Source organism: Haliotis rubra, unplaced genomic scaffold (assembly GCF_003918875.1).
Source record: "Haliotis rubra isolate DU_JTF1 unplaced genomic scaffold, ASM391887v1 Scf2476, whole genome shotgun sequence".
NCBI lineage: Eukaryota > Metazoa > Mollusca > Gastropoda > Lepetellida > Haliotidae > Haliotis > Haliotis rubra.
The window spans coordinates 5,503-17,318 of NW_025766532.1; the positions used below are offsets into that span (position 1 = coordinate 5,503).

General features: G+C 40.8%; 1 long non-coding RNA gene across 1 annotated transcript; it reads left to right on the forward strand.

Annotated features, from left to right (window-relative positions):
- The first annotated feature begins 758 nt into the window (after positions 1–758).
- Positions 759–10,671, forward strand: LOC124279175. Its single transcript, XR_006899309.1, has 3 exons — positions 759–803; positions 9,129–9,437; positions 10,408–10,671. It is a non-coding gene; the product is annotated as an uncharacterized LOC124279175 (long non-coding RNA).
- Positions 10,672–11,816: the final 1,145 nt, after the last annotated feature.

Sequence of the window (11,816 nt, forward strand, 5' to 3'; positions counted from 1 at the left end):
TTCATATACTACATGATAATTTGTGGTCAGTATAGGCAAGGCGCTTCCCCGACAAAATTAATTTTCTAGGATGACAGTGCTCCTGTTCATTGGTCCCGTATCGTTGGCGCATACAAGGAACAGAACAGCATTAAGTGCCTCACAGTCACCGGATTAAATATCATTGAAAGTATTTGGTTGAAAAATGAAAAGAGCAATCCAAACCAGAACACTTGACACTAGGTCAATAGAGGGGACTTGTTTAATACGATCAGGGACGTATGAGTCAACCTGACCACTGATAATATACTCTATTTTGTTGACAGTGTTAATGTATCATATATAGTTATTACCAGTGACCACATTACTGTCAAATTAAGTACATGAGAGCGTTGATTGTTATCCTGCTCTGGCTTGGATATATTCCATTTTGCCTTATGTTGTCTTCAAACACTCAAACGCAAGTAATGAATACACCTTTTAGAAAACAAGAAAATTTGAGTATTCGATACTCGTGATCACAAATAACAAAATGATAGTGATGGAATAATATTGGTTTGATTCACCGAATACACGAGTGAATCATAACGGCCCCAGTTAACAGATACAGTTTAATGTCATTACAACAGTGTTTAGAAATATATTATACCGCCATATAGTATAGTTTTTCATCTCAAACATGAAAAGTGTTGAATTTTTCCCATGCAAACATATAAGTCCTCTACTTTGTATTCATTAAGGTAACTTATCTTCTTTTTTCTTTCAGCTGTGTTTCAAAATGCTGAAATATATTTACTTGGCAAGTTTTGTACAAATATGCTGTGGTAAGTATTGCTTTATATCTGTTCATTAGAAACTATCATGTTCTGTCGCTAAACATATTTAGTAACTGACAGAAGTAACAGATTTTATCTCTCTATTGTTCCATAACAGTTTAGATTTTACCAAGCTCCTGCATGACATCGTCCCACGTATCCACAGATCTACAGCATGTGTATTGTTGTCTGGCTTCTTCATAGCAACTCAGTGAAATGTATTTTGTATGAACAATGGGTAATTTTTTAAAATAACTTTTACTTGAAGTCATCGATAGTTAAATTAGTTGGTCAGTAGTGTCGCATTGGTCACTGTTTTGACAATTGAATTCCCATTCTGAAGTTTATTGTGCTCAGATCAACTTTATCGGAAATTGACTTTTCACGCCGAAATCATCATGTCATCAGCAAACTGTGCCTGCAGTGTCAGAAATCGGACCTCCACTCGCTTTGTGCTTCATGGCTTACAGCACAAGCCACACGGGACGTTCCTTCAGTCCCTTGGTATAAGTCATAAACGGCAAAACCTACCAGCAAAAGCCCGCACTTAAAGTGAAGGGAGCAGTGGTCTTAATTATCTACTCAGGACACATTGAGCGTATTGTATTCCCCTGTTTGTTTTCCCCTGGTCCCCAAGAAAGACACGGACGACATGAGGATGATTATAGAACTAAAATCTTGAAAATAACAATCTTACGAACCCTCAGAAGTTCAAGATGGGGTCCTTATGAAATATCCGCTCACTCATTCATCAGGATGCCAAGTTTGTCAGTCTTGATCTCAGGTACGCTTATCTTCTATACCCATTCATGTTCAATCCGAGAAGTATGTGTGGTTTGCTGTTATACCTACTTGGGTTGTCAGTCAAGACGTGATGAGGTAATTTTACGACGATGTCGTATTGGCCACAGTCGGATTACTCATGACTATCTGCTGAAAACGGATGGGGATGGATCCCCACGTGTGTCTCTTGCGATGAGGTTTTCACCATCAAGCATATTCTGCTCAAATGCGTGGACTTATCGTCTGCAAGGGACTCACATAAATAATGCAAGAAACCTGAAAGATCTGTTCTCCCGCGTGAGCGCTCATCTGATAGTGAATTACCTGAGGGAAGTTGATCTGTATCATAAATTGTAACTGTGGAATGTGACTAACACATTGCCTGCCTTTAAATTTGGTGCTATGACTTGTTCTGCTTTTAAATGACAATGTAGTGAATATATGTTAGGGGTTCACTCGCTCCTCCCTACTCTCTTTCAAGATTACACAGGCGTCAAGAAAGACACTTTAGTCTCCATGTCTGTATAAGAGGTAACTATGGCACATTGTCTTCTGTATGTGATTTGGCGGATGCTACTCACAACCAGATCTTGGGCCGACATACAGCTATGAATAGAACCCATAAACTGAACTCTGTCAGAAATGTCCCAGCCGGCAAAGAAGCTATTGTTTCAACAAGCCCTGGACACAGAATCGCCGTTGAATGGCCAATGTCAGCAGGCCATAGAAGCTCGGGATGGTCAGCAGACCACACAAGCCCAGGATGCCTTAACCACACGCAATCTTAACCACAGGCTAGCCTCTGCCCTCCTGAGCCAAATCAGGCTTGTAGGTCAAGAAAGGAACCGTCTTCAGCGTTCACATTTCGGTACAGCTAAAGAATTGAGATCTCAAGGTTCATGTAATCCTAGTTCCAGATGCTCAACCTCTTCTAGGGGCAGGGGTAGGGGTGGTAGGACCTTCCCTGTCTCAAGTCCTACCGCCGACAAATTTTGACTTATATCTCAAGACTCCTTCCACTCATCCTTGCGAGCTGGAAATGCCCATCGATTTGGAAACAGGATTCGATCTTGTCCCACCCTTTACCCAGTCCCCCATGGGGTGGGTGGGTTTGTGGGGGGTGGCTGGGCTGCCTGTAGCATTACATTGAGAACTGGAGACTAAGTACTTAGGATAGGTGGATCCTATCAGGTATAGAGAGAGGTTTAGAGTCTTCCCTGGGACACCAGGCCTCCCGTGACTTGCTTCCCGACAAGTTGGCGATTTTTTCTGCAGGGGAACGTCTGACGGACGCCAACAGGGCCATATAGACCAGTTGCTGGAGAAACGTGCCATCATCGAACTTCCTCCGACGGACTTACCCTGCGGCTAGTACTCACCAGTGTTTCTTGTCCCCAAGAAGGACATTGACACGATGCGCATGATAATAGATCTGACATTATGAAACAAAACTTTTACGGAAGCCCGAAAAGGTTCAAAATGGATTCTCTGGCAAATTTACAAACTCTCATTCGACAAGACTAAAATTCATCAGCACAGACCTCAACAATGCTTATTTTCACGTGCCGATCCATCCACGCACTCAGAAATATCTGCGATTCTCTGTGAACGGCAGCATGTTCAGTTTCAGGCTCTGCCATTTGAAATATGGAATCTACAGCCAAACCCTCACACACACACACTCCACCCCCACTCCCCACCCCCAGGACACCCCCGATAGAAAATTGGTTAGGTGAGAACATTTGAGCTGGAATCTTTTATATCATATCCCGACAAGGTCAGACAAGAGCTGTTATGGTGGACAACAGACAGCACCATTCTTTCAGGATTTTTTGTTTGTCTTTCTCTCTCCGGATCTGACTATTTTGCGTCAATATCGGGTTGGAGCGTCCACGTGGAAGAAGGCTCCCATATCAACATTCTGCAGATTTTTGCGATTGTCTAGGCGCTCTCCCATTGAGAGAGCTTGGCCTCCACTGGAAAAGTATCATGCTGGTCACGGACAATTCTGCTAGTAGCATATTTCAACAAGCAAGGGGAACCAGGTCATGGTATCTGCTCCCCGATTTGATGAGTGAGTGAGTTAAAATTTAAAGTCACTTTGGCAATATTTCAGCCATATCGTGACTAAGTCAAGTTATAGACTAAAAATAATTAAAGGACAGTAATATAAATCAACTAGACCATCACAGGTAGAAAATGTAAAACTAGTAATTAAATCTAAAACATTTTTAAATATTAATGACAATACAATATTTTGAATTTAAATTTACTTTGAATATTTTGGGACTTTACGTACACTAATTTTACAGTACTTTAATCCCCTTGAGGGAATACAAACTTTTAAACTTCCAAACACACATATTTATCTGTTTACAAATCATTTAACAAATCTATTTCTTTTAAAAATGCAATAACTAAATGAGAACTTATATTATTAAAAAGATCCTTCATAGTTCGTGATTTGAAATAGTTATCCCTTATGATGGAATATTCAACACAGTCAAAGCAAGACTTGCTTGACTGTGATCCTTTCATCACAAGGGATGCAAAACGGAGGATCGTTTTGCAGGTTCCACCATATGCAATGGAGCCATAATCAAGCTTCGAGCAGACCAGTGATCTATATAGGTGTAGGAAGGTAGCTTGATCCTCTCCCCACTTTGAGTTGGAAACAACTTTTCACAAATCCAGAGCCTTATCCAGAGACAGTTATTTTTTAGGTATTAAATTTGCGGAAGAAAAGTTCAATGGGAGTCGAACATAAGATCAAAGCACTTGGCCTCCTTGACAACCTTGATGGATGTGAATTTAAAGATATTTCAGGGTGTTAATGCGGTTTGTAGTTACGACAGAAATGTATACAATTAATTTTGGATTTAGAACATTTAAAGCCGTTTTCAAGACACCATTTATTTATTTTGTTTAAACACAGCTGCAGTTGCCGTTCAATAGTATGTATATTTTACCGCGAAGAGAAATATGAAAATCATCCACAAAAGTGATCCAACCATTTAATCATTACAAAACCTTTGATCAACTGTTACCCTTAATGCTAAACAACAATATGACAGACAAAATACTGCCTTCTGGAACACCCTGATCAATGAAGAAATACATATTACACATTAATTCCCATTTCTAAAGTCCAAACTCTAAGTTCACTGATCTCACCTTCGTCGGTTCACCGTACCTCTTCTCCATCATGTACATATTCGGAGGACCTATCCACTTTAGTAGGGAGTATTGAACATGTGGACGGAACGCATATGCTTGCCTGGATCGCCGATAACCTGAGCCTGGCCAGGAGCAAGTCTTCAGATGACCTCACATCAATGTTCTAATGAAGGAATAGGACTTATCTACGATTACAGTAGCACCTTGTTTAACTCAGACGACGCCATTTCTAGACACAGCCTTCAGGAATCTGAAAGAGAGTCAAGGACGGGTTCTCTGCTCCGAAATTCTCTGGCACACGTCCACGGTTTGGTGAACCTGCTCGTCTCCCCAAACTACCGATGAAGACATCTCTACACTCTGCCCTTAACAGAACAACACTCCATTCCTTATTGAGGATTGAGAAATTTTCGTAGAACCATCAGCCTTACCTTGTCTACTATAGAGGCTGCAGCTACGTCGGTCACCCACGTTTCCACACAGGACCAAGCATATATCAGAGTACCAATGACCCGAGTGCATGAACAATTTCAAGCTGTATTAGACCAGATTAGACCACAATTTCCTTGGTTGCATCATGGCTATCAGACGATGTGGTCCGTTGCACCACACAGCCTGGGATGAACACTACAGAGTAGACTTGTTTTGCCAGCCGTGAACGAGTCTGAACCTATTCAACGGGATCATCAGAGATGTTTTGGGAAACTCAGTCGCAGGTGACTGTAGCTTCAGAAGCTGCAAGTTCAAGAGTCTCTTCAAAACAGATGCCCGGCGCAATATGTTTTGATGAACCTTGATCTGCGGCAATCATTTGGTGGAAGGAGTTCTTTTTGCCCAGAAGAAGAAGACAATACAAATCCACATCCTACGGCAGAGGTGCGTAGTACTCGGACTCAGCTCATGGAGCTGGTTCTGGCAAACAGTTACTGTCAGAGACGTTAGCACGAATGGGATCTTCCAACCCCAGCCGTCCCGATCTTAGATTCCCCGGTCGGCTGAAGAATTGCGATATAGGCTTGCAATTGGACTTTCTTGGGAGACCCCTTCATCGAACACTCAGCTTAGGCTACAAACTACCGATGATCGGAGCTCTTCCTTTAACGAACGATCTAGTTCAACGAACCTACCCTTCAGCGCAGATGTCGGCTCTGCAATAGAATCTCTCGTCCCTTCGCCCGACACCCTCGTCTTTTATTCTCCAAAATTCCTGGTATCAAAAGAAGATTTGGACACGCTCCGAAATTTAACATCAATACCACATACCTCCAGCCTCAGACACACTTCAGAATGATCTCTGTAGCTCTACTTCGAATGATCCTCAAACCAGGAGACTTCTTGATCAGTCTCGATCTACATGATGCGTATCTTCATGTCCCAATTCTTCCGGACCATCACGCATTTCAAGGCATTCACTACCAATGGAGAGCCTCCACACCCCCACCCCCACCCCCGTTTGACATTTCTACTTCCCGATGGCTATATACCTGCACTATGAAACCCATCACTTAGTTATCATACATCGTCGAGGAATCGTGTTTGAATCGACGATTGTATACAAGCCCAAAGAGATTGACAGATTGACAGATCCTCCTACAAACATCTACAATTCACCATCAAGCTACTTCACCAGCTAGGGTGGATTAACAACATCAAGAAATCATGTTATCTCATTTAAGATATATATACTAGTAGTTATCAAAGCAACGAGTTGGGGCAGAATATATAAACAGGATACAATTTGTTACTTAGATTGAAATGTAGAAAGGTTTGTGTGCCCCTGTGGCAAGCTGATCAACCCGCATAACAACAAAATTGATGCAATACTGTAACCAACAATGATCGTGGTTACAAAACTTAAAGGAGTACAACAAATCATAATGTGAAAAGTACGTCTTTCATGGTAATGAAAATGGGTTATTGAATACAAAGATATTACCAATCACTCTGCAAATATGACCTGAGAAACCACAGAGCATCACATCTTCCAATTATTATTTTTTTATAAATAATTCAAATTTCAATGTACCATAACGTAAATGGTATATTTGACAAATCCATCAATGTTTTACATTCAGTCAAAGCACAATAAGATACTAATCCTCAATTTGTTCAATGTCACCAAACCTGGCATTTCGGGCGTATCCTTCAAGTCTGTAAAAGGCAAAATATGTTGTTCTAATTCCAAGCTGCTTAGCCCAGATGACAACATTTCATTCTAAATTCCTCTCTCAACTTTGTAACGGATAATGAACTGAAATTTCCAGCCATGACTTGCGAAAAGGTGCTGTCAGTGAATTATGTACATTTCAAACGTGTAACTAAGGAAGAGCAAACCGTTAAACTGGGAGCAGTGTTGTTGCTTACAACAATTCAAAATGAGAGTTGTCCCTTTCATCATAAATATTGCTCAATGTTTTCTCCTTGAGCTATGGGTGATTTGACTTCATATTATAATTTAAAAGAAAGTATTACAGTGGTAGGACCACACTGAGTTTCATATTGACGATCTGTAGCCAAAACATTGAGAAGAAAATTGAAGGAAATCTTGAATAAGATAAATCATGTAAGTCCAGGTACACAATGAACTCTTATGGCCTGATAGTGTAATATGAAGACTAACTTGACATGTGTGTTAAATATGATGCCTTGGGTCACATCTACTTTACTTATCAGTAAGTGCATATGAGACTGCATGAATTTGTTCTCAAATCAGCTGTCAAATAATGTTTGAGATATCGTATACATTTTTTCATTTACGTAGTTTTTCATTTTCAAATGTAGTTGTCTGTCTCAGTTGATATAGTTCACTTCTCTTACCAAATGTATATTAAGTAACACAAGTTTAACAACATCCAAATCTTGGCAATTGGAAACTCCAGAAATGTTATTGTCCCAATGTAATTCAGTTTTAAAAATCGTTTTGAAAACAATTGCACACGTCAGAACTGCTTACTGTCAGACAAAGAAAACCCAACCCCATCACAAAGTTGTAACACAATGGGGCGTCAAAGGGAAATGCCCGAAAATGCCAGACACGAGGCCATTGGAATGTTGAGAGCCGGGATATGCTTACGACAGGTTGCCAGACATTTTCAGGTCCACCACAGTACCATTTCACGTCTCCAGTCACGTCATGCACAAAGACCGCCGACGCTGTGGCAGACCTCGGAAAACGACGCCACGTGAAGATCGTCATTGTGTGACGTCATCACGTCGAAACAGATTTGCCAGTGCACCAGATCCTGCTTAGAGTCTTCAGCGGACTACAGGAACACAAGTGCATCCACAGCTCGTCCGATATCGTCTCCGTTCTGCTGGGCTTCGTGCCCGTCGTCCCCTCAAGGCTATACCGTTAACACCACGTCATGTTCAAGAACAGTTAACATGGACGCGTGCCCATCAAAGATGGCGTTTTGCTCAGTGGAAGGAAGTTAAATGTTTGTGACGAATAGCATTTCTATCTGCAGTTTATAGGTGTAGAAGTCGTGTTTGGCGACGTCGAAGAGAGCGTTTTCAACCTGGCAACGTCATGGAGCATGACCGTTACGGGGGTGGAAGTGTCATGGTTTGGGGAGGGATCCATTGGGACGGTAAAAGTAATCTTATTGCGATAAACGGCACCCTTACAGGTCAGCGGTATTGCGATCTGGTGATAACGCCAGTGGTCACACCCTTCCTTAGGCAACGTCAGAGACACGTTTTCCAACAGGTACAATGCACGTCCACATACAGCTCGCCTGACTCACAATCTGCTGCAGCACAACAACATTGACATCTTATCATGGCCAGCCTGGTCACCAGACCTTACCCCAATCGAACATGCCTGGGACATTCTCGGGAAATGCTTGCGGAAGAACCACCTTAACATCATGACTGTAAACGACCTTGGCACTGCCCTTCAACTGGAATTGAGAAACATCACCCTTCATAAGGTTCGACAGCTCATCATAAACATGGGAAAACGTTGTTTGTGTGTGTGATTTTCACAGAACCACCCCTCTCACATTGTAGTGCACAGGGTTGCCAATTTGTAATGACGTCACAACTGTTTGTGTCAGTTTTATAATCGCACATGGTCAAAATAGCGATTAAAACGAACCAGCGAATCTTACCATCATTTCTTACTGTTTAGTGGGCTGTTTCATTGGGTGTTGCTAAACTTTTGTTACTGAATAAGATAGATTGATAGATAGATAGATAGATATGCTTCGCAGTCTTTGGAATTAAGCTTGGAAAGTAAGATATTGTGTCAGAATCCCAATGTTTAATTGGCTTCAAGATTTAAATACTGTATAAGAAAACATTAATGACAGGATGACTCCCTTAATTTTAGTATCTTGTACACAATCTAATCTTTATTTCCATATTTTACAGGGCAGGCTATCACAACCATAGATGCCTCTTTTCCACAACATGCGGAACTCTACAGTGCACAGAGAATATCCTGTAGCATAGCTGGAACACTGAAAACTGGTGTTCAGTGGATCAGGCCTGATGCTCTTTTGGTATCTTCATGTGCAGGTGCTACAAATTGTCTGCCAGATTCAGGATACAGTAATCCTGTAGCCACTACCACAAGAAATGTGTTAGAGATAGCAAACACTACAGGTTTGGATGGTGGTTTGTAGACATGTACAGATGGTGCAGATGGACAACCATTTAGAGGAACCGTCGTTGTCATGAGTAAGTTCTTATATCATAAACATTAATCAGATATACTATTAGTGTGGGTGTATTTCGTGAGCCATTACTCAGTATCCTTAATCAGTCCTTAATAATTAGTTTTCACATTTGAAAAAACATAAGATTAATCTCACTAGCTTATGAAAGGTTATTCACTACTTAAAGAACAAGTAATATATGTTTGGGATATATTTGGGATTATACTTTCTCAGTTAAATACTGACAGTAGTACTTTTAAATGTTGATTTTCATGTGTGATTCGAACCCACACTCTCAGAGTCAGGCATTGAATTGCCAGCTTGCCAAACGCTCAACCACCACAACAAATTGGACGTCAGACACCTGGTAGTCTGGATCACATACTTTCTGACAAGTGTAAATTGCCAGATATGTGTTGTATTTGGAATTACACTTTACTCATAATAAATAATTTCTTGAACCTTAAAATAGGCTCACATAATGCCACTTGTTGAAAATCAACATCTATGCACCAACAGGGTAACTAACAGTCATGATCTGCATAGGAATTGTCATACATATATGATGCCTCGCCTGTATCAACACAAATGATGCTCACACCAAATAATGACATTGCTAACTGAGTTGCTACACCACAGTTTCACTCCCTGTGAGAAGTATGGGTTTTGCACATTGATCAGAGGAATGACCCGATATCTTGTTATTTTCAACAGCATACCATATTTGGAATTTGGGCGTTAGTAAACCCTATAATCAGTTACCTATTAAGATGGCCGTTCCGCATTGTCAGGGGTGATGTAAGCTCAAGTTACACACTCGCTTGGTCCATGTTAAGTGAGAGGTCAGACGACGGTAATATGGTGTGTTTTTTCCCATGAGCCTAAGCTTTGACTACATGAGCTGTTGCAACAAAAAAAGATCTTGCGAAATTTAGAGGTATTTAAACTTAGCTCTGGAAAAGAGCTACAAAGCTACTCATTCTTTTCTTCAGAGAATTCATCAGCCTGTGTCATCAACAGCACGAGCAGCTTGAACAGTTTGAAGAAGGGCAGTCAGGTGACCATCATGGTTTACATGAAGCAGTATTTCTGTTCATCTCCTTCACTGTTTCAACTTGACAATGCCAATGCCACCCTCTCTCGAACACCAACCGGGTTAGATGATAAAGAAGGAAATGTGACCATATCAGTGACGCAAACTGAAACCCTCGATTTGTACATGGTGTGTGGAGGTGTTCGCTTCAAACAGAATTGTGATGTGAGGTAAGTAACACAGTTCTTTTATCTAAAACCTTACACAAGAAGTGTCTTTCAAATATTGTTTCCTCAAATCATGATTTGGTTTCTTCTGCCGCCTAAACCATGGTTCCTAGTATTGTGATCTACCTTCAGTTGTTGGCGATCTATAGCCCGTGTTTTATACTGTATTGTCCTCTTTAAATGTATGTTACAGCTTTACTCGCTAGTTTTATTCATATCTGTGATTTTCTAGTATTTTTACTTTCCATTGTCGACAGGTTTTAATCTTCAAAATGTTTTCTCTTTATATTGTATGAATTGTTTTCGTCACGATATGGCTGAGATATTGCCGATGTGACGTTAAATATTAACTCCCTCCCTCCCTCACTCACTCACTCTGCCGCCTAAATTGGTTATGGCAGATATAAAAAAATTTAAGACCTATTACTTGATAAACATCCTTAAAGGATCTCATACAATGAGCGTCTATCATCACAGATATTTAGGAGATCCATATATGCCAACCCTTACACGTAGTTCTGATCTCCTTAACTCAGATGCTACCCCTGTGATTCCCCTTCATTGATTTTACCGTGACACACAGAGAATAATTGATCAGGCCTTGACAATCTACAGTAACTTAGTCATGACACTCCTCTCCTTCCCTATTCTGAAGAGAAAACAGTACCAAACTTACCGGACTCCAGGGTATTAGATGGGGATTTCCTCAAGCAAGTTAACAATCATAAATTAAAAATACCCATATCATCATTCTTTCATTACGCATGAAGATCCGGGTTAGAATTGATCTTCAATAACCCTTGTTTGTCGAAGAGGCGACTAACGGGATGGGATGGGCAGGCTCGCTTACTTGATTGACACATGTCACCGTATCCTTATTGTGTGGATTGATGCACAATCTGTTGATCACTGGATTGTCTGGTTTTGATTGAGCTTCATGTGGGATTAGAACCCATACACTCAGAGTCAGATACCTAATCGCTGGCATCCAAACCAATCGGCCACCACTAGTATTGAAATAATTGAAGATTTGTCAAAGTGACCAAACGACTAGGAATCAGTCACATTTTCACACAATCGAACACAAGTGATTTTGGAACTACTGTTTTAGTGTTTGAAACACTTGACCATGGAACATATC